The sequence below is a fragment of the Balaenoptera physalus genome (genome assembly GCF_965194825.1).
Source record: "Balaenoptera physalus genome assembly, chromosome: X".
Classification (NCBI taxonomy): Eukaryota; Metazoa; Chordata; class Mammalia; order Artiodactyla; family Balaenopteridae; genus Balaenoptera; species Balaenoptera physalus.
Genome location: NC_138903.1, coordinates 111516772 through 111539595, shown reverse-complemented (window position 1 = coordinate 111539595; position 22824 = coordinate 111516772).

The following is a 22824-nucleotide window of genomic DNA, read 5'->3' as shown; positions in this document are numbered from 1 at the left end:
AGGTGATGAATATGTTAATTAACTTGATTTTGGTCAGTATTTCTCAGTGTGTTTATATATATATTAATGCATCCAGTTGTACACCTTAAATATATACAGTTTTAATTGTCAGTTATACCTCAACAAGAAATTGAGTAATGTAAATAAAAGAGTAATGGAAAAAAAGAAAAGTAGTAATTGCTTTTACCTAAAGGCCTGGGGAAGGCTTCACAGAAGAAGTCATAAAAGAGGTTGGCAAAATAAAGGGAAGAGAAGTATGTTTCCAGTAGAAAGACAGCATAGGCAAAAATAAGAAAGCATGAAGAATATATCATATAAAAAATGTCAAGTAATCTGGTATGGATGGAGGGCATGATAAATTGGGACAATTATGAATGATGAAGCTGAAAAGAAAAGTTGAGATGCCAAAAATAAGGAAGAGATTCATTAGTCTAACATAACACCATATTACATTCTTGAGTCATTGGGTGGAAGATAGATTATGTCATTAAGAGAGAGAGACAGAGACAGAGAGACAGAGACAGAGAGGCAGAGAGGAGAGACACCCAGAAGAAGAGTGTACTTGCAAGTGGAAAGTAAACTTTATGTGGAAGAAAGTTAAGGGGGGGTATTGCAAAATCAAGTATACCAAAGAATTGATCTGGTGAAAAATATTTTTGATTAAGAAAAAATGAATAGATTCTCAGTAGAACAGACATTATTGCATGTGTCTTGGTAGCTCAGTAGTTGAGGGCACTGTGCTAATTGAGATCACATATAAATTTAGTCTCTGTGAAGTAGATACAAGATAGCTTCTGTTTCTTCCACTGTCACAGACTGCAGTTTTAACTTCTGACAGAATGTGTCATCTATTAGAAAGGGAGCCAAGAGACCTGACCCCATATGTGAGAAAGCAATATTAAAGACAGTGAAATGTTTATGAATCAGTGTATCTAGCTTTAGCCAAAGATGTATATCTTGTATCATAAAGTTGATCTGAGATGCCTGAAGGCAGACAAGTTTGGGAGTCAGAATAGTATTAGTGATATGGGTGTAAGCAATCCATATTATGCTCAATGTACTTGGTTTCTGGACTATTTTATAAAAACTCCACATCTCTAAGGATGCTCTTACAAGTCAACACTTGAATTATCTGGTATCTCAGTGAATATGCACTATCTACAGAATTTAGTTCAGGCAGGGGTTGAAACAGAGAACAAAATAAGTTTTAATTATTCCTGTCATTGAATGATCCTTGATTTTCTTAAGTCTTCAGTCCCTTGCTAGTCTTAAATTTATGGCAGGTTTAGGTATTGAATACAAAATAATGTTACTTTTAAATATGACTTAAAATATCTCACAGAAACTTAGAAATGTTAATAGGCTTGGCAAGGAAATTATGCTCATAGAGAGAGTGATTTTTATTGTGATTAGGGCTAAGGTAGGGATAGTGTTATTTATTTTGTGTGTGTCTGTGTTTGTGCGTGCTGTGGTGCATATGCTATATGCAGAATAGTTTTCAACATTTCTATGTGATATACATCTAGAGTATACTAGGAAAAACTCAATGCTATTACTAATACTCTGGTTAACATACAGTTATAATTAATACCATTTATTTATTCATCTGTTCATTTATTCAGTAAACATGCATTGAATAATTACTTTCTAACAGTGCTGTGTTGAGTACACAGCCCATTTTCTCAATAGGTTTTGTCTATTTCAGGAAATTAGTACAAAGCACAATTAATACATAAGAAAAATATGATAATCGATATAGAGGTTCAAAAAATTCTATAGGGGATATAATATGTGATATTATAAATATAATAATAATAATGAAATATGATTAATGAAAATATAAAATCATTTGGAGGAAAAGACACTATAAAGCATGTCAAAAGTGTCAAAGCATGAGTAAGACTTCTATGGAAGGTGAAGCAGCAGTGAAGAAATGAGTGAAAAGTGTTCTTTCTCACAAGAAGACTAATCAGCAACAAGAGGGCCCTGAAATGAGAAAGCATAAACTGCCTTCCTATCTTGGCAAACGTGTGACAATCCTCCATTAAATTAAAAGCAAGCAAACAAACAAACAAACTAGGAGTCTGCTTAGAGTCCTGTCTCTCCTTTACCTATCACATTTAACTCATTACTAAGCATTACACATTTGAAATATCCTTTGAGCCCATATGCTTCTCTGTAATTCCACCATCATCACCTTCACCAGGCCATTTCTATTACATCACTCTACTAAACTAACAGGTCTTCTTTGCTCAAGTCCGGTCTTTCTCTAATCCCTCCTATACACTCACATTTCTGTGCTGGAGAGGTCCAGTGGGTGGACCCTTCAATGACAAGCATCCTGGTCCAGAAAAACCTCTTTGTACCTGCAGGCAACACAAGTAGATTCCAACAGGACCTCCGGAGCAGGAGATAAAAAATCGGACCAAAATGACACCTTAATGCCTCTGAAAATTAAATCACCATTGGAACTATAACCCACAAAAGGAAGCCAGATTTCTCACATAGATAGACAAAATAATCATAAAATTCATATGGGACCACAAAAGACACCAAATAGACATGGTAATCTTCACAAAGAACAAAATTGAGGCATCACAATCCTGATTTCATAATATATTACAAAGCTACAGTAATCAAAACAGTTTGAGTCTGGCATAAAACAGACACAGTAAACCAATGGAACAGAATAGAGAGCCCAGAAACAAACCTTCACATATATGGTCAAGTACTATTTGACAAAGGAGCCAAGAATACTCAGTGGGGAAAGGATAGTCTCTCTTCAATAAATGGTGTTGAGAAAACTGGATATTCACATGAAAAAGAATGAAATTGGACCCCTACCTTACACACACCACTTATAAAAATCACGTTGAATCTAATTAAGGACTTAAACGTAAGAACGGAAACGATAAAGCTCCTAAAAGAAAAGATAAGGGAAAACCTCCTTTACATAGGTCTTGGCAATGATTTTTTTTTTAAATATGACACCAACAACACAAGCAACAAATGCAAAAACCAACAAGTGGGACTACATCACACTAAAAATTTTCTGCTCAGCAAAAGAAACAATCGACAAAATGAAAAGGCAACTCTCAGAATGGGAGAAAATATTTGCAAACCGTATGTCTGATAAGAGGTTAATATCCAAAATATATAAGGAATTTTTATGTTCAATAGCAAAACTACAATCTTATTTTAAAATGGGCATAGGACTCGACTAGACATTTCTCCAAAGAAGATATACAAATGGATAACAATTACACGAAAAGGTGTTCAAAATCACCAAACATCAGGGAAATTCAAATCTAAAACACAATGAGATATGACCTAACACCTATTTGGATGGCTGTTATCAAAAAAACAAAAGATAGCAAATGCTGGCAAGGATATGGAGAAAAAGAAACCCTGGTGCCCTGCTGTTGGGAATGTAAGTTGGTGTATCCACTATGGAAAACCATATTAGTTTCTCAAAAAATTAAAAATAGAACTGACATATGATCCAGCAGTCCCACTTCTGGGTATGTATCCAAAGGAAATGAAATCAGTATCCCAAAAAAATATAGGCCCTCTCATGTTTGCTTCAGTATAGATCACAATAGCCAAGCTATAGAAACAATTCAACAATTTGTCTAGTGGATGTCACACAGAGAATAACCTTGATCTACTATGCTTGTAAACTTCAAAAATTTTAAACACTGAACCTAGCCCATAGGGTTATTTCCAAAAATATACATTTTTTTCTTGTTTCCAAACATTATCATACTCTAAAATCTGAAATCTGAATTTTTTTTGTTTTTCACTTTCATTTCGTTTTCATTGTTTTTACTCTTTTACTGCTTTAATTGTTTTCCTTCCTTCCTCCCTTCCTTCTATTATGTTACCAGAGAAAAGGGATTTTTGCATATTTAATTAAATTTACTAATCCATTGACCTTAAGATAAAGAGATTATACAGGTGGGCCTGAGCTATCATATGAGCCCTTAAAGCAGAGAGTTTTATCCGGACAGTAGCAGAAGAAGAATTCAGAGAGATTGAAAGTGTGAGAGAATTTGACATTAAGGAGGTTCTCCATTGCTGAGATGGAGGGAATCATAGGAAAAGGACCTGAGAATGGCCTCTATAAGATGAGAGCTGACAGCAAGAAAATGAGTACTTCAGTACTACAAGGGCCTGAATTTTGCCAACAATCTAAATGAGATTGTATTTGGATTCTTCCACAGGGCCTCCAAGTAAGAGACCATCCAGCTAACAACTCGATTTCAGCCTTGTGAGACCCTAAGTGGAGAAGCCAGGTGAGCCCACCTGAAATTCTGACCCACAGAACTATGAGCAAATAAATGAGTACTGTTTTAAGTTACTAAATTTGTGGTAATTTGTTATACAGCAATAGAAAACTAATATGCTCCAGTATACTTTTGAGATTTACGCAAGGCTTAACTATCAATTGGAACTAAGATTCTATTTGGTCTCAGACCAAAAAAAAAAAAAAAAGTGATATAAACCCTAGATCTATAGTTTAGGTGTTTGAGAACATAGAATATGTTTCTGAATCTCATCATAGGAGCTCCACTCCATTCTTGGAAAAGCTGCTTGCTTTGCCTCTATCCCCTTAGAACCCCATGTGTATGAGTGAGATAGCAAAGATAATTTCTTAATTTATAGGTGAAAAAAAGGCAGTAGGCAGTTAACCAATTATTTAGTAAATTTAGGATCTGAATACTGTACCCACTGAGTCTAGCCTATCTTTGAAAATAGGGGAAATTTCTGACAGCAGATGTTTCAATTTCTTGAAATTGAATTGTCCCTAGATATTAAACTCCATATCTATAACACCAGAGAGAAATATGTTGTTGGTTATATTGGTGATGGTGGCATTTTAAGAAGATGAAAAAATATCCTTCAGAATGAAAATAGAAAATATCTCTTTTCTCTCTATAAAACCAGAAAGTTACAAAGCTAGTGAGCAAACTACTGTATAGGAGCTGTTTTCCTAAACTGTTGGTCACAGGGCTTCCTCATAATTTTTGCTGCCTTTCTAACAGATGGCACTACACCTTCCAATATTAATCTCTTCCGTGGGTTTTTCCAAGAGAGCAATACATGCCCTCTAATGCAATACTACCGAAAGCCCAAATGGCTAGCTATTACCACTCTCTGCCTTCTCTGATTTTATTTTTGTTCTGTTTATGAATGGCCAAGATTTTAAAAAAAATAATACAAAGGGACGTAGCCAATATAAACATGTAGCAGATAAAAGGGAAAGTGTATAAAAAAATTATTCTATCATTATAGTGGAAATCTCTTCATTTAGTCAACCATGTATGTAAAAGGTTTTGGAAGACAGAGAGACAAGAAAGAGAGCCAGAGACTATTTGCTATAAAGTAAAGCAAAAAAGGGGAAAAAAAAAGAGAAGACATGCTGTATTAGTCTCCTTGAGCTGAGCTGCCATAACAAAATATCATATACTGCATATCTTAAACAACAGAAATTAATTTTCTCACAGTTTTGGAGGCTAGCAGTCATAGATCAAGGTCTGGCAGGGTTTGGTTTCAGGTGAGGTCTCTCTTCATGGCTTGCAAACAGCTACCATCTCACTGTTTCCTCACATGAATTTTTCTGTGTGCAGAGAGAGAGAGAGAGAGAGAGAGATCTACTATCTCTTCCTCTTATTATATGGACACTAACCCTATTGGATGACAGCACCACTCTTATTATCTCACTTAGTATTAATTACCTCTTTAAAGGCCCTATCTCCAAATACAGTCACATTGGGGATTAAGTCTTCAATGTATGAATTTGGGGGGGGGGCACAATTCAGTCCATAATATTCTGCTCTCTAGTACCACAAATATCTTGTCCTTATTGCATAGAAAATACATTCACTCTATCCCAACAGCACAAAAAGTCTTAGCTCATTCCAGCATCATCTTTAAAGTCTAAACTTCAAAGTCTCATCTAAATATCATCTAAATAAAGTATGAGTGAGACTCGAGGTACAATTCATTCTGAGGCAAAATTCCTTTCCAGCTGTGAATTTGTGAAACTAGACAAGTTACGTGCTTCCAAAGTACAGTGGTGGGACAGGCATAGGATAGACATTCTCATTCCAAAAGGGAGAAATAGGAAAGAAGAAAGGGGTGACAGGTCCCAAGTGAGTCCAAAATCTACCAAGGAAAATTCCATTAGATTTTTTTTTTTTAATTTTGTTATTGAAGTCTAGTTGATTTACAATATCGGGTAAGTTTCGGTATACAGCACAGCAATTCAGTTATATATATGTATACAGATATAGATATATGTAAATGTATGTTCTTTCTCAGATTCTGTTCCCTTATAGGTTATTACAAAATATTGAGAATAGTTCCCTGTGCTATACAGTAGGTCCTTGTTGGTTATCGATTTTACATATAGTAGTGTGTATATGTTAATTCCAGACTCCTAATTTATCCCTCCCCCAACCCCTTTCCCTTTTGGTAACCATAAGTTTGTTTTCTGTGTTTGTGAGTCTGTTTCTGGTTTGGAAATAAGTTCATTTGTGTCTTTTTTTTTTTTTTTGAGATTCCACATATAAGCAATATCATATGATAGTTGTCTTTCTCTGTCTGGCTTACTTCACTTAGTATGATAATCTCTAGGTCCATCCATATTGCTACAAATGGCATTATTTCTTTCCTTTTTATGGCTAATATTCCATTATATATATGTACACCACATCTTCCTTATCCATTCATCTGTCGATGGACATTTAGGTTGCTTCAATTTCTTGGTTATTGTATGTAGTGCTGCAATGAACATTGGGGTGCATGTATCTTTTAGAATTATGGTTTACTCTGGATATGCCCAGGAGTGGGATTGCAGGGTCATATGGTGACTCTATTTTTAGGTTTTTTTTTTGTTTTTTTTTTTTGCTAAGCTGCACGGCTTGTAGTATCTTAGTTCCCCGACCAGGGATTGTACCCGGGCCCTTGACAGTGAGAGTCCTAACCCCTGAACTGCCAGGGAATTCCCTCTTTTCAGTTTTTTAAGGAACCTCCATACTGTTCCCCATAGTGGGTGTACCAATTTACATTCCCACTAACAGTGTAGGAGGGTTCCTTTTTCTCCACACCCTCTCCAGCATTTATTATTTGTAGACTTTTGGATGATGGCCATTCTGACTGGTGTGAGGTGATACCTCATTGTAGTTTTGACTTACATTTCTCTAATAATTAGCGATGTTGAGCATTTTCATGTGATTTTTGGCCATCTGTCTATCTTCTTTGGAGAAACGTCTATTAGATCTTCTGCCCATTTTTTTTTTATTTTTTTTTTTATATTGAGCTGTATGAGCTGTTTGTATATTTTGGAAATTAATCACTTGTCTGTCACTGTTTTCAGATGACATGATACTATACATAGAATCTCCTAAAGATACTACCAGAGAACTACTAGAGCTCATCAATCAACTTCAGTAAAGTTGGATACAAAATTAATACACGGAAATGTCTTGCATTTCTATACACTAACAACAAAAGATCAGAAAGAGAAATTAAGGAAATAATCCTATTTACCACTGCATCAAAAAGAATAAAATACCTAGAAATAAACCTACCTAAGGAAGCAAAAGAACTGTACTCCAAACACTATAAGATGCTGATGAAAGAAATCTGAGATGACACAAACAGATGGAAAGATATACCATGTTCTTGGATTGGAAGAATCAATACTGTCAAAATGATCATACTACCCAAGGCAACCTACAGGTTCAATGCAATCCCTATCAAATTACCAATGGCATTTTTTGCAGAACTAGAACAAAACATTTTAAAGTTTTTATAGAAACACAAAAGACCCTGAAGAGCAAAAGCAATCTTGATAAAGAAAAATGGAGCTGGAGGAGGCTCCCTGGCTTCAGACTATACTACAAAGCTACAGTAATTAAAACAGTATGGTACTGGCACAAAAACAGAAATATAGATCAATGGAACAAGATCGAAAGCCCAGAGATAAACCCACTCACTTATGGTCAGTTAATCTATGACAAAGTAGGCAAGAATATACAATGGAGAAAAGACAGTCTCTTCAATACGTGGTGCTGGGAAAACTGGATAGCTACATGTAAAAGAATGAAATTAGAACACTCCCTAACACCATACACAAAAATAAACTCAAAATGGATTAAAGACCTAAATGTAAGACCAGATATTATAAAACTCTTAGAGGAAAACATAGGCAAGACACTTTTTGACATAAATTGCAGCAGTATCTTTTTGGATCCATCTCCTAGAGTAATGAAAATAAGAACAAAAATAAACAAATGAGACCTACTTAAACTTAAAAGCTTTTGCACAGCAAAGGAAACCATAAGCCAAATGAAAAGACAACCCACAGAATGGGAGAAAATATTTGCAAACGATGTGTCCATTAGATCTTAAGTCTTACGAATAATCATCTTTGACTCAATGCTCTGCCCTCCAGGCCCATTGGGTCAGCAAAATCAAGCGGCCTAGTTGGCAGCCCTGCCTGCAAGGCTCCAGTCAACAGCAGCCCACCCTGCTGAGATGGAGGCAATGACTCCACCCTTTGAAACCAAGAAGGCAGCCTTGATAATTGAAATGACCTCACGGTCATTCTTGTCTTCTTGAAGAATGCTCCTTCACAGCCAAAGAGCTCTACTGTCTCATCCTGCAGAAATCCAAAAGCCTCCCTTTTTTTCATCCTGTCTCTGTTCCTTTTGGTGCAAGCTAGTATTGTCTGCTGGTATAATCCCATCTCTGTTCCTGGCTTTGGCTGAAGTGCCTGGTTCACATCCATAGTAACCTCCTTATCAAATGATTATTTAGCCACATCTTTAGTGTTATATTCGGAACACACTTTCACATTTTTTGTAGTATGGATAAACTGAGAATTTTCCAATTCTTCAAGCTCAGGTTCCTTTTTACTTAAAAATTTCTTTAATTTATCTCTCTCATCTCACATTATTACAATAAGCAGTAAGGAGACACAAGGCTGCATCTTCAATTCTTTGCTTAGAAATCTCAGCTAAATATCCAATTTCATAGCTCACAAGTTCTACTTTCCACGAGACACTAGAATAAATTCAGCTAAATTTTTTGTCATTTTATAACAAGATCCTCTTTCCTTCAATTTCCAATAATACGTTCTTCATTTCCATCTGAGTCTCACTGGAATTGCCTTTAACATCCAACAGACCCTTCAAGATAATGTAGGCTTTTTCTATCATTTATCTGTAAACTCTTCAAGTCTTTACCAATATCCAGTTCCAAAGTCACTTACACATTCTTAGGTATTTGTTACAGCAGCACCCCATTTCACAGTATTAAGTTCTGTTTTAGTCTTCTCAGACCACCATAACTGAATGCGAGAGACTGTGTGGCTTAAACAACAGACATTTATTTTCTTACAATTCTGGAGCCTGAAAATTCCATACCAATATCCAGCAGGGTTTTGTTTCCCATGAGAGCTCTCTTCTGGATTTTCAGATGGCCACCTTCTTGCTGTGTCTTCACATGACCATTTCTCTGAGCAAAAAGGGTGTGGGGGGTAGGGATCTCTGGTGTCTTTTCTTATAAGGACTCTAATTCTGTTGGATTAAGGCCTCAACCTCAACCTCAATAATTACCTTATTTAACCATAAGTACCTCCCTAAAACTCCTATCTCCAAATGCAGTTATATATGGGTGGGTTAGGGTTCAACATATGAATTTTTAACAGGACACAATTCAGTCCATAACACATGGAAAATCTCAAATATCCAATAGGAAACTTGAATAACATTATTTGAAACACTATACTTAAATTTTCTGTTCTTCAAGACCTCATAATAAAGCAATATATTCAATATTAGAGACTTACTATTTAAAGAGAAAATTAACTAGATGGGGGGAATCCTTTCACATTGTACATATATATTAAATCACTACAATATATACTTTAAATGTCTTACAATTTTGTCAATTATACCCCAATAAAGCTGGGGGGGGGAAAAGAGAGAATCATATAAAAAGAAATTGGTTTGGCAATAAATTTATGAAATGACACCAGAAATCAGTAACAACAGAGTGAAATCATAATGTCAGACTGTTGAAACTTCACCTCCATCTTTAAATTAGGATTTTTAGTAATTTAAAGAAATATACTCAACATATATTTCAGTCACATTGTATGTAAGGAGGAAGGATTTACACCAATGGGAATGGCATGGGTTAATATTAAAAGCATAGAGGTAGAAAAATATAAGGCCTGTTCAGGAAATAATAATAAGACATTTGGCTGGGGCATAGGATAAAGGAGAGGAAGTAGACTAAGTTAATTCCATGCCAAAATACAGATACTCTTAAAATGTTCATTCATACTCTATTCGAAATTCCTCCAATTACAGGAAGTGCTTCATGAAGGAGCTGCTTAGTTTTTCCTTTTCTGTAACTCTGATTCCCAGTAATCTGCTCTCCTTAAATCTAGATCTCTGATGTACTACCAGGAAAAAAATAAATCTAAATAATTCCACATGACAGGCCTTCATATTTTAATACTGTCATCATGCTATATCAATCCCCAAGGCTTCTCTTTCCCTAATAGGTCACCTGATTATTCTACATCTCATATCTGCACCCTCTCCCTTCATCTCTGTTGCTAGTGCCTTTGTTCAGACATTCATTGCTCTTTACCTGAATTATTACATTAATAAACTCATTGGTCTCCCTTCCTTGTCTCATTGCCCTCCAAGCTATTCTCCACATTAATGCTGTCATAATTTCTTGAAAACGGCAATTCTGATTTGTCACTTATATCTAAACCTCCTCAATTGCAATGATTTGTTTTTATGTGTATGTCTCCCACTTGACTGTGAGCTACTCAAGGGCCAAGATCATAGCTTATTCATCTTTGTAGTTTTAGTTACCAGCACAGTGCTTGGCATATAGCACATGCTCTGTAAGAGTCCATTTTGGTTATTTTTTTCCCCCAAATGTGCTTCTATTCTGTATCTAGCACAATTCTTAGAAAATGTATTATTATCTGTAAGCATTAGAATAAAGAATTATTGCCTGCTGAAGTGTTTCTTTACCATTCTTTGATTATATTAATTTTATATTGTATATGGGCAGGATAAGACCCTGGAAATGTGTTCTAATAATAGTAGCTAATATTTATTGACTTTTTATTATGTACTGCTACAATTTTTGTTTTAAGCAGTTTAAAAATATTTCATATAATCCTGACAAAGGAAACACAAAGCCCATAGGCTGTAGATACTATTATTACTCTCATTTTACATATGAGGAAACTGGCACACAGAAATGAAATAATTTGAACAAGTTTATACAATTTCTAAGTGACAAAGTGTCAAAGAAAAATTGCACCAGGAAGATTTAAACAGGGAAGGAAGACTTTATTCAAGACTATTGCAATAGGGGAGAAAGATCGCACTTCACTTTGAATGTAATAGGGGAATCTGGGGATTTATAGCCAGTGGGCAGCCTGAGAGTCAGTGGATGGAAAATTACTAAGAGGAACTTGGCGAGGTTATAAAGGGTGGGGGGATTCTTGCTAAACTGGCTTGGTGAGATTCTTGCTAAAGTGGGCTCAGCAGGCCAAGGATGGCAGGCTAACGACAAGGCCTAGTTGAGAAGAGGGCACAGAGGAGCCTGACTAACGTTTAATCAAGGAGGGAGTTCTTGTAAGCCTCTCCTCTTATACAAAGAAATATAACATTGTTTCTTGTTCAGTCACCTTTTTTCATTAAGGTCCAGCTGAACTATCTCGTAAGAATTGGTAGTAGAGGATATTTACTGGATAGCGTTTAATGAGGGGAATTTCTATGAAAATAAAAATAAAAACAATATGAATGGTTCGAGCAGACTATAAACCCAGTTTCTGTGTCCAAAGGGCAAGAAGTCAAGAAGATTACTAAATGTTGGACCCAAAACTTCTTTAGATAGTGGAATGAGTATGACAGTGGCAAAGTGGCAGATTTCCCAATTTGCAGTTTGAATGTATGGTTATGGCTTAGACATATGAGAGGTTTTAGTGAAATTGTCCATATTCATGGCTATTTCCTGGAGTAGAGCATGGAAGATGTAGAATTCTGGTGAGCTTCCTGAGTGGCCTACACAACAGTGGTTCCAGGCATGAAGTTTGCCCATATTCTGCTGTGGTGATGAGTCCTTTGAAATTTTTATCAGGTTGCCCACTTCATCTCACAAGGCTTCTTTATATTCGAGGGGGAAATTGAGCTAAAAGACAACCTAGATGCCCAATAAGAATCTAGGAAGTCAAGTGTTAGTTATCAGTGATGCCAAATCAAGAGGGTAGGAGAAATATTAGAAATGTTAGTTTGGAGATTTGTAGCCAGATATTGAAGGAAACTAGAAAAATTGAAAAATTGTTAAGGATGACAAAATGTGCAAGATTGCAGGATCCCGTCCAACTTCCAGGTAGATAACAAAACTGTGTAGTTAACAAAGAAGTGAAAAATAGCTCAAAGATGATAAACAGTATCAGAGTCTGATAACCCACAAGGGTGTGTTTTCTATTGAAATATAAAATTTCTCTCTATATCAAACCCCCTTTTGATCAAAGATAAATCATATTATTCTTATTTTAAAATTAAGTCTGTTCTCATTAGATTTGGCTTGATTATTACATAAGGGCAACAAAGATAGTAATTAGCCATACAGGCCTTTTAAAGTTTGCTTTGATGGAACTTTTCATAAGGAATATAAGATTGGACTTTTAAAAGCCTCTTGAGTCTAGGAAACCAAGCCAAGAACTTGCCACTTCATCTACAGTACCTACAGATTTGGGTAAAGTCCTCTCTTATTGAGGTCCCCTAAAATATCCTGAACAATCCAGGAAGTGATCTTTCTTACTCTCTTGTAAAGCTGGGAACTATGTAATCCAGATGTCAGACTGGCTTTCCCAAGAGGGCTTTATAAGCATTGGCTCCATAAATTCAACCTTTGTTCCTTAAAGCTATAGAATCATATCTGATTTGACACATTATTCTCAAATATCATAGTCAAAGCTTTTGTTATTTAATCATTTTCTCAATTATATCCTCTTTCAAGGAAGATAGATTATTATTGAATCTATGCAAATAATTATCTTGTCATGAAAATAAGAATACTCAATAAGAGTTTCAGACTTCTTGAGGGATCAGGAAGGGAGAAAAAGAGAAATGTTTAATTTCTGTTTATAAAATATATTCTATTAAATTATTATGAATTATAGATAGCTTAAGAGAAACCACTTTATCTTAAGAAAAAAGAGTTTCTTATATCCAGAAAATAAAAAATTAAAGCATCATCATTATTCCAAACAAAACACATAATCATTACTCATCAGTTTATTTAATTATTGGTCTCCTTGAATTTGGGTTAGTAGTCTTATGAATCCATCAGCTTCCCCACTAGAATTCTGAAAATTCTGAGTCAATCCAGTGGGGTGGTCTCAAAATTATTTAAGCAATGCCATCAGAGGCCTGTGCCCCCGAGTACCCGGAGTAGTCCTTTCTATAAGTCTCTGAGACAGCCCCTTTTTATCGAAGATGAAGCATTTTGACCTACAGCTGATTATAAGAACTCTCAAGGAAGTATCAGAGTAAAACTATCTGTGAATTACAAAAGTCTTAAAATGGCTGTGGTTAAGGCTCTGATAAGAGTTCATTATAAAATAATAAAATTGACAAAGAAAATCTGGTTGTTTCTGTGGCATACAACATTTAAAAATAATAACAGAGAAGATTGGTCAAGATGGCAAAGTAGAAAGACCTTGAGCTCATGTCCTCTAACACGCACACCAAAATTATAACCATTTACAGACTGCCATTGATGAAAAACACATGAACCTACCAAAAAATATCTTCTACATCTAAGGATATAAAGAAGTAACCACAAGTCAGGTAGGAGGGGGTGGAGTTGCAGTGTAGTCAAGCCCCATACCCCTGGGTGGGCAACCTATAAATGGGAGAATGATTAAAATTGCAGAGGTTCTCACAAAGGAGTGAGGGGTCTGAGCCCCAAATCAGGCTCCCTAGCCCAAGAGTCCTGCACCAGGAAGATGAACCCCCAGAGCATTTGGCTTTGAAGGCCTGTGGAGATTACTTGAGGGAGTCCCAGAGGGTTGGGGGAAAAAGAGACACCACTCTTAAAAGGTGCACACAAAAATCTCACCCACTCCAGGATCCAGGACAGAAAGGAGCCTGGGTAAGATCAACCTGCTAGAATGGCCATCATCAGAAAATCTAGAAACAATAAATGCTGGAGAGGGTGTGGAGGAAAGGGAACACTCTTGCACTGTTGGTGGGAATGTAAATTGATACAGCCACTATGGAGAACAGTATGGAGGTTCCTTAAAAAACTACAAATAGAACTACCATACGACCCAGCAATCCCACTACTGGGCATATACCCTGAGAAAACCATAGGTCAAAAAGAGTCATGTACCAAAATGTTCATTGCAGCTCTATTTACAATAGCCAGGACATGGAAGCAATCTAAATGTCCATCGACAGATGAATGGATAAAGAAGATGTGGCACATATATACAATGGAATATTACTCAGCCATAAAAAGAAGTGAAATGGAGGTATTTGTAATGAGGTGGATGGAGTTAGAGTCTGTCATACAGAGTGAAGTAAGTCAGAAAGAGAAAAACAAATACAGTATGCTAACTCATATATACGGAATCTAAGGGGAAAAAAAAAAAAAAAGGCCATGAAGAACCTAGTGGCAAGACGGGAATAAAGACACAGACCTACTAGAGAATGGACTTGAGGATATGGGGAGGGGGTGGGGTGAGATGTGACAGGGTAAGAGAGTGTCATGGACATATATACACTACCAAATGTAAAATAGATAACTAGTGGGAAGCAGCCGCATAGCACAGGGAGATCAGCTCGGTGCTTTGTGACCACCTAGAGGGATGGGATGGGGAGGGTGGGAGGGAGGGAGATGCAAGAGGGAAGAGAAATGGGAACATATTGTATATGTATAAGTGATTGACTTTGTTATAAAGCAGAAGCTAACACACCATTGTAAGGCAATTATACTTCAATAAAGATGTTAAAAAAAAAAAAAAAAAAGATCAACCTGCTAATCTTGGAAAGTATCCCAGAGAGGCAGGAGGCAACAGGAGCTCACCCTGGGGACACAGATATAGGCGATAGCAATTTTGTTGAGCTCATTCTACCACTTGGACACTACTGCTGGCAGCCACCATTGTGGAATCCTCCCTCTAGCTTTTTAGCTTCAGGACACAGCCCCGCCCCTGCCCTCCAGCCTGTAGGCCTGTACTGGGATGCTTCAGGCCACACAACTAACTGGGTGCCTACTAGCCCCATCCACCAGCAGACCGGCTGCCTTAAGACCCCCTGAGGTATATGTATATATACAATGGAATACTACTTAGACATAAAAATGGATGAAATTGTGCCATTTGCAACAACATGGATGGAGTTAGAGAGCATTATGCTTTGTGAACTGTCAAACACTAAGACAAATACTCTATGTTATCACTTATGGGTAGAACCTAAAAAATAAAAGATATTAGTGAGTATAACAAAAAGGAAACAGACTCACAGATATAGACAACAAACTAGTGGTTACCAGTCAGGAGAGGGAAGGAGTGAGGGGCAAGATAGGGGTAGGGATTAAGAGGTACAAACTACTATGTATAAAATAAATAAGCTACAAGGATATATTGTACAACACAGAGAATATAGCCTATATTTTACAGTAACTATAAATGGAGTATAATCTTTAAAAATTGTGAATCACTATGTTGTACACCTGAAACTTATATAATATTATAAATCAACTATAGGGACTTCCCTGGTGGTCCAGTGGTTAAGACTCCGTGCTTCCAATGCAGGGGGTGCAGGTTCAATCCCTGGTTGGGGAACTAGGATCCCACATGCCATGCGGCAAAAAAACTGACATAAAGTAATTGCAAAACATAAAGGAAATAAATTTGTACTGTAGGAATAAAATCTATATTAAAAAAATCAATCAATCAATTAACTATAACTCAAAAAAGAAAATGTCTACTCCAAAAAACAACAATAATAACAAAAATTCTGACTGGGAACATTATACTGTTCTTGTCTAATATCAGGCAAAGTAAGGCCAAGACGTGTACAGCAAGTACATTCACAAATTACTAGGAAGTTCATATAATTTCTGAACTATTAATATTAATCATATTTTACCCCTACAAATATAACGTAGGGAAGGTTAAGTATCTTTTCCTCTTTGATAGCACTTTTCATGCAATTCAACACATCAAATAAACCTAATTATTTTTAATATCTACCTCTTTACAAGGTGAAAGAACAAGTCCTCTGAGATTTTCAAATCATTCTGAGATCAAAATTTCAGTTAGAATTTGTTTTGGGGAAAGCAAAATATCAAAAGTTGTCCAAAAATGTCAAAATGTTTGAAACATGCTTAAATAGGATGATGGGCCACTGTGAAACAATACTGAGCTACCAATTTTACAAAAGTCACAAAATATTTCAAAAGTAAATATAGGAAGTACCATGATTAGAAAAAAATATAGCTCTACTAAAAATGAGAAGACTCAGTTAAATAATCTTAATATTAAATGTCTTAAATAATCAAGGATAGGATAAAGTCAACATAGACCAGAGGAAATTATTCTGATAAAACACAGAATGTTTGTTTCCTAGTCAGATTACTCAAAAGGTAAAGAAAACTCTTTTACAATTCCTTATTCAGGAAAACCAGTAATACAAGAAAAATTTAGTAATTTTAAGAGACAAAACCCAGCTCTAGTTTTGCATCAGTATATTGCTGATACTAAAGTTCATTAAATCAAACAAGCAAACATACAAAACCTTATAAATAAACCAATCCAATCCTAGTCAGCTTTAACCACACAACATAAGGTTCCTTTTCCACAAACTTCCTACAACTTTCTGTATCCATTCAGATTTTGTCCTACACTTTCCTTTCTCTCAGTTTGGAACAACCACTCCACTTTAGCACAAAATTACTCTCTTTTTACTTAATAAAAACCATGCTAGGGACTTCCCTGGCGGTCCAGTGGTTAAGACTCCGTGCTTCCACCGCAGGGGGCGCAGGTTCCTGCCTACCTTGCATAGTTTACTTAAAGAAGTTGTTTGCCTTTATTGTTCCTAGTAGTTTTATTTACATATATTGATTATAATTTTTAACTGTTAGTAACTTTATTTTACAGAGAAAACTAGGTAGCAGATAATTATTAGCTGTTTTTCAAATATTAGCATTGCTTAGCAGACTATCAACACTCATGAATATACCATCTCACAATTTTTATAAATATATGCTTCCTTATAGCAGTTTTTCAATGAAGCAAAAAGAGCATATTTATTACCAGACTCAGATATATATCATGTAAAAATAAGAAGCCAAAAGTACATAAACTTACACTCAGCAATAAATGTTTCAGTATTTTATCTTAGGATCTATTACTTAATTTAACTTAGCATAAGTCTAAATTTGCATGTTACCAAAAAGGTATTAGAAACTATTTTTAGGCAGACATATTATAAAACAAAATTATTATTTAATAATTTTTGTCTGAATACTGACTCAATTTGATTAAAATCAAACTTATTATTTTTATAATCTTAAACACTTAGCAAATATTACTTTATTTGACTAGCAAACTCAATTAGAACAAAATGTATGTGTATTGAATTAATGCTAATAACTCAGAATACATAGCTGTTTTTATTATAGCCACAATATTAAGCTAGTTTTACTTGCTAAAGATTTATTCAGTTTATGAGAACATTTGCTAGTTTTTATGAGAATAGTTATTTTTTTCCATATTGAAATTACTAGAAGTTCAGGGCTTTTATTATTATTATCACTGGGAGTTTCAGGAATATTTAATTTATATGTGATTATTTATCTGTAAGCCAATTAGAATAGAGCTCTGTATTAGATTTTATAAATTAATTGTCAATGCCATCTGGGGGCAGGTAAAATATCACATATACATATGTTAATATATACATATATTTATGTATGTATACATACATATGGATATACATATACGGATAGATGCAAACATCTTAGCTATGAGTCAGGAATAAACACAGTAATACAAAACTCACTGGTCTATATAAAAAGAGTTGGCTCTAATCTTTGTCCCACTTTTTATTTTTATCTGAATTGTATTTCTGGCAGATTAGAGATGTTGAGGTTACCCACTCAGTATGAGAGCTAAATCTTTCCACTAATATCTGTGGAAGAGACTTTTAAGATTTTATTTTTTTATGGAGGCTGTGGACAAAATTTTAGGTGAGGGACTTAGAAGACACTAATCAGTTGTCTGGGTGTCTCCAAAGCCCATCTGAGTGAACAAAATATCCAGTGTGTTTCCAATTTTCTTTTTATCTTTTTCAGCCTCAGGTAGTTGCTTTTGCAGTTCTTGAATCTCAAAGTATTCATATGGTAGCAGGCAGTTGAGGGACTAGAATGGTAAAGGTCTGGCAGGGATGGAAAAAAGGATAGAGTGGGTAGTGGTATTGAAGTGGGACAGATCAAATGATTTAAAGGAGCTAAAGGGAAGATTGAAGTTATAAAATATGGAAGAAGGAGTGGAGGTAATGAGAAAGAAGTCTTAGGTGAGCCAGTTTGAGGAGATTTCAGGTTTCCCAAAGAGACCATTGAAGTTGCAAATTATCCATAAAAATATTTCTACAAATGAGATCTCTGTAAAGAAAAAGAATCCAAAAGAGTACTCTAAATACCAAAAAAAATAAAGTTCAACCAAATGAGAATTTAATGAGAATTTCCCAGGTTCTAAACCAATGGTACCTTTCTAAAAACAGAAGTCTCTAACCCAGCCTCAAGACTATACTCTGCATCCTAAGAATCAAAATCTGTTCTTTTAGTGTTTCAATAGACTATCATTCAGAACATCGTATCAGGAGTTGGACTCACCAATGGATCCTTGATCAATCAGTCAGGAGTGAAGACAAATACTTTAAAGTAATGCATGTAGGGTTCTGGGTGAGAGATACAGGGGTCTAATGATGAATCTGGTCCTCCCCAAGTCACAGAACCAGCACTGTCAAAGAAAAATTACACCAGTTAGACAGGCAAAAAAAAAATTTTATACAAGGCTATTACAATATAAAAGTGAGATTGAATTTAATTCTGAATAAAACAGGGGCAGCTGAGGAATTTTAGTCAACAGGCAGGATGAGGAAGTCAGTAGATGAAAAATTACTAAGAAAAACTTGGCTAGATATCAAGGGTGGAAAGATTCTTACTAAACTGGCTTGGCAGAATTCTTGCTGAACTGGCCTCAGCAAGCCAAGGAACTTGACCAAGGATGAGGCCCAGTTGAGAAGAGAGATCAGAGGGCTCTGACTGGGTGTCTGACTCTGGGTGTCTCCAAAGCCAGTATTCAAACCCAAGCTGACTCAAAAGCCTATGTTTCTAAACACTAGCCAATGCTATCCATTTTCCTATACTTCTGTGTTTTTTGTTTGTTTGTTTTTTTATGTACCTACATAACTTCTTTGGATAAACATTGCTTCTTTTGGCAACTTTCTCAGGTACCTAGGATTCACATACTACTACCTGGCTTGTCCTCCTTGTTTTGATTTTTTTGAACAAAACTCCATACACTGGTTTCTCATTCAAACATTTACCTGCCTTATCCCCTTAAGATTTTGAATCGTGGGTAACTTGAGTATAAAATTTAAACAGCTACAACAAGCTACTGAGCTATTAATTTTCTTAGCAAAAGTGTTATATCTAAACCCAATCAAAATGTACATACTACCAGAACACGAGAAATGTATCTGATCTCTGGAATTTTAAGATGTTTTGCAAGGGAGTACTATTGAGCATGTGGAGTTGGAGCATTTTGTTTCCATCATGTCAGACCAACTAGGTAGCTATCAACTCACTTCCTTTTTATGAAAAAGAGAAAGGACAACCCACAATAGAAACAGTTCTCATCGCATGTGTTAACGACATTATTGTAATGTGGCATCTTTTCCCCTCTGGATCATAGATGATGTGCTCATATTTATATCAACCCACTCCTGGTGTTAAACTTTATTAATGACTAAAACAAATATGCTAGAGGCTTGACTTTTTATATCGCTTCCCTAGCCAAATGCTAGGGAGGAGCCAAATGCTATGCAGGAGAAAAATGACATCAATGAAGCTGAGAGCCAAAGCCTGTTTAATGTAGTCTTAAAAATATTTTGTGACACTTTGTCTAGAATAATACTATCAATGTGGGCAATTTTTTTCATCTTATATATATTTTCCATTCTTTCTCCCTCTGACGGCCTCTTTGGCTTTCTATAAGTTCTATAGTTTATAACAACTGTTAGCTGTCATTACATTTCTGTCTCCAGAGATTTTTGTTTATTTTTATTTTAGTCATCCAATGAGGATTATTACTTTTGTGGTAAGTGTTCTTCCTGTGTTAATAATAAAATAATAACTTACTATTGTTAAGATGGGAGAGGGTGCCTCTAACCTCTTTACCATTTGATATTTGCCTGCCATCATTATTGAGTTGTTTTTCTGATATTATTATAAACACAATTTTTCCTATTTACATTTCATTTTAGTTATTTTTCTCTTTTAACCCTATGAGAAAATAGATGCCAAGTGTCACTGAAGAAACTAAACTGACATTGTAATTACCCAGTTTTAAAAATTTCTCTAGACATAATCAACTCATTTTATAAGACTTTTTTTTAATGAAAAAGTAGTGTTTGGTTCACAGTGAAATTGAGAAGGTGGTACAGAGATTTCCCATATACCCTTTACCCCCACATGCGTGATCAGAGTGGTACATTTGTTACAACTGATGAACCTACATTGGTAAATCATAATCATCCAAAGTCCATAGTTTACCTTAGTGTTCATTCTTGGTGAGGTACATTCTATGGGTTTGAACATATGTGTAATGACATGTGTCAATCATTGTGGTATCATACAGAGTATTTTCATTGCCCTAAACATCCTTTGTCCTCCACCTATTCATCCCTCCACCATCCCCAAACCCTGGCAACCACTGATAATTTTGCCTCCATAGTTTTGCCTTTTCCAGAATGTCATATAGTTGGAATCATATAGTACGTAACCTTTTCAGATTGGCTTCTTTCACTAAGCAGTATGCATATAAATTTCTTCCATGTTTTTCATGGCTTAATAGCTCATTTATTCTTAGTGCTGAATAATATTCCATTGTCAAGATATACCATAATTTATTTATCCTTTCACCTACTGTAGGACATCTTGGTTGCTTCCAAGTTTTGGCAATGATGAATAAAGCTGAAATAAATAGCCATGTGCAAGTTTTTTGAGGGCATATGTGTTTTCAACTCCTTTGGGTAAATAGCAAGGAGTGTGACTACTGGATCATACAATAAGAGTATATTTAGTCTTGTAGGAAACCAACAAACTGTCTTCCAAAAGCGCATTCCTACCAGCAATGAACGTGTCAACAGTGTTCTTGATTTTGACCATTCTAATAGGTGTGTAGTGGTATTTCATTGTTCTTTTTGTATTTCCTTGATGACATATGATGTAGAACATCTTTTCACATGCTTATTTGCCATCTGTGTATTTTCTTTAGTGATATCTCTGTTAAGATCTCTGGTCTATTTTTGAATCAGGTTGTTGGTTTTCTTATTGTTGAATTCTTTCTGTACTTTGGATAACAGGCCTTTATAAATTGTATCCTTGGCAAATATTTTCTTCTCCTTATTCTTTTGACTTTGTCTTTCTTAGAGCAGAAGTATTTAAATTTATTAAAGTCCAGCTTATCAATTGTTTCTTTCATGGATTGTGCCTTTGATGTTGTAAATAAAGAGTTATCACCACATCCAAGGTCATCTATGCTTTCTCCTATGTTATCTTCTAGGAGTTTTATAGTTTTCAGTTTTACATTTAGGTCTATGATCCATTTTGAGTTAAATTTTGTGAAGGGTGTAAGGTCTGTAAGTTAGGTCTTCAAAATACGAATTTGGGGGGTGGGGCATGCACAATTCACTCCATAACATATGTTATGTTCTTGTCCTATGTAGGTGAATAATGATTAGACATATGAATTTCAGACATTGAAAAAAATATTATTTTAAGATAATTCATTTTTTCAACTTGGGTTTTCTCATAATAGGGGAAATTATTTATAGCTTAGCCATATTGTTTGCCTTTAAATCCTTCTCCTTTTAAATGCCTAAACCCTTCCAACATAATTAGTAGCATGACTACACTGAGTTAGAGTAAATTTAATTGAGCAATTATAATTGAAATTTTTTTTTAATGTTAAATTATTGTTCTATAGATCGTCACAATTTTGTGGGTGCTTTCTTTAACAAAACCTTGTTCTTCACAGTGTTAACCACTCTTCTGTTTTAACTCTGTATTGTCTATATTTTTGTTGATCCATTTATCACTTTGTATTATAATTGATCTTTTTACATATCTGTTTCCCCTCCAAAGCTTTGAGCTCTTTTAGGAAGGGGATAAAGTTGTGTTGTGCTTTGTTGATACCAACATATATTTAGTTTCCTATCAACATTTGTTGAGTGAAAAAATGAATGAATGTATATTGCAACAAGCCTGTGACTTGGCCATAGTGTCTTAATTAATTTTACACATTTAGTAGTATAATTGAGTTTTGAAACCATCATTATTCACTGAACGACTAGTCCAGATCTCTTTGTATTATACTGCTTTTAGGAATGAACTGTACATTCGTCTCTAACAACCAATGAAAATAATTTATTGAAAAAAATCTTTTCACTTACAGTAACAAACATATTTCCCATA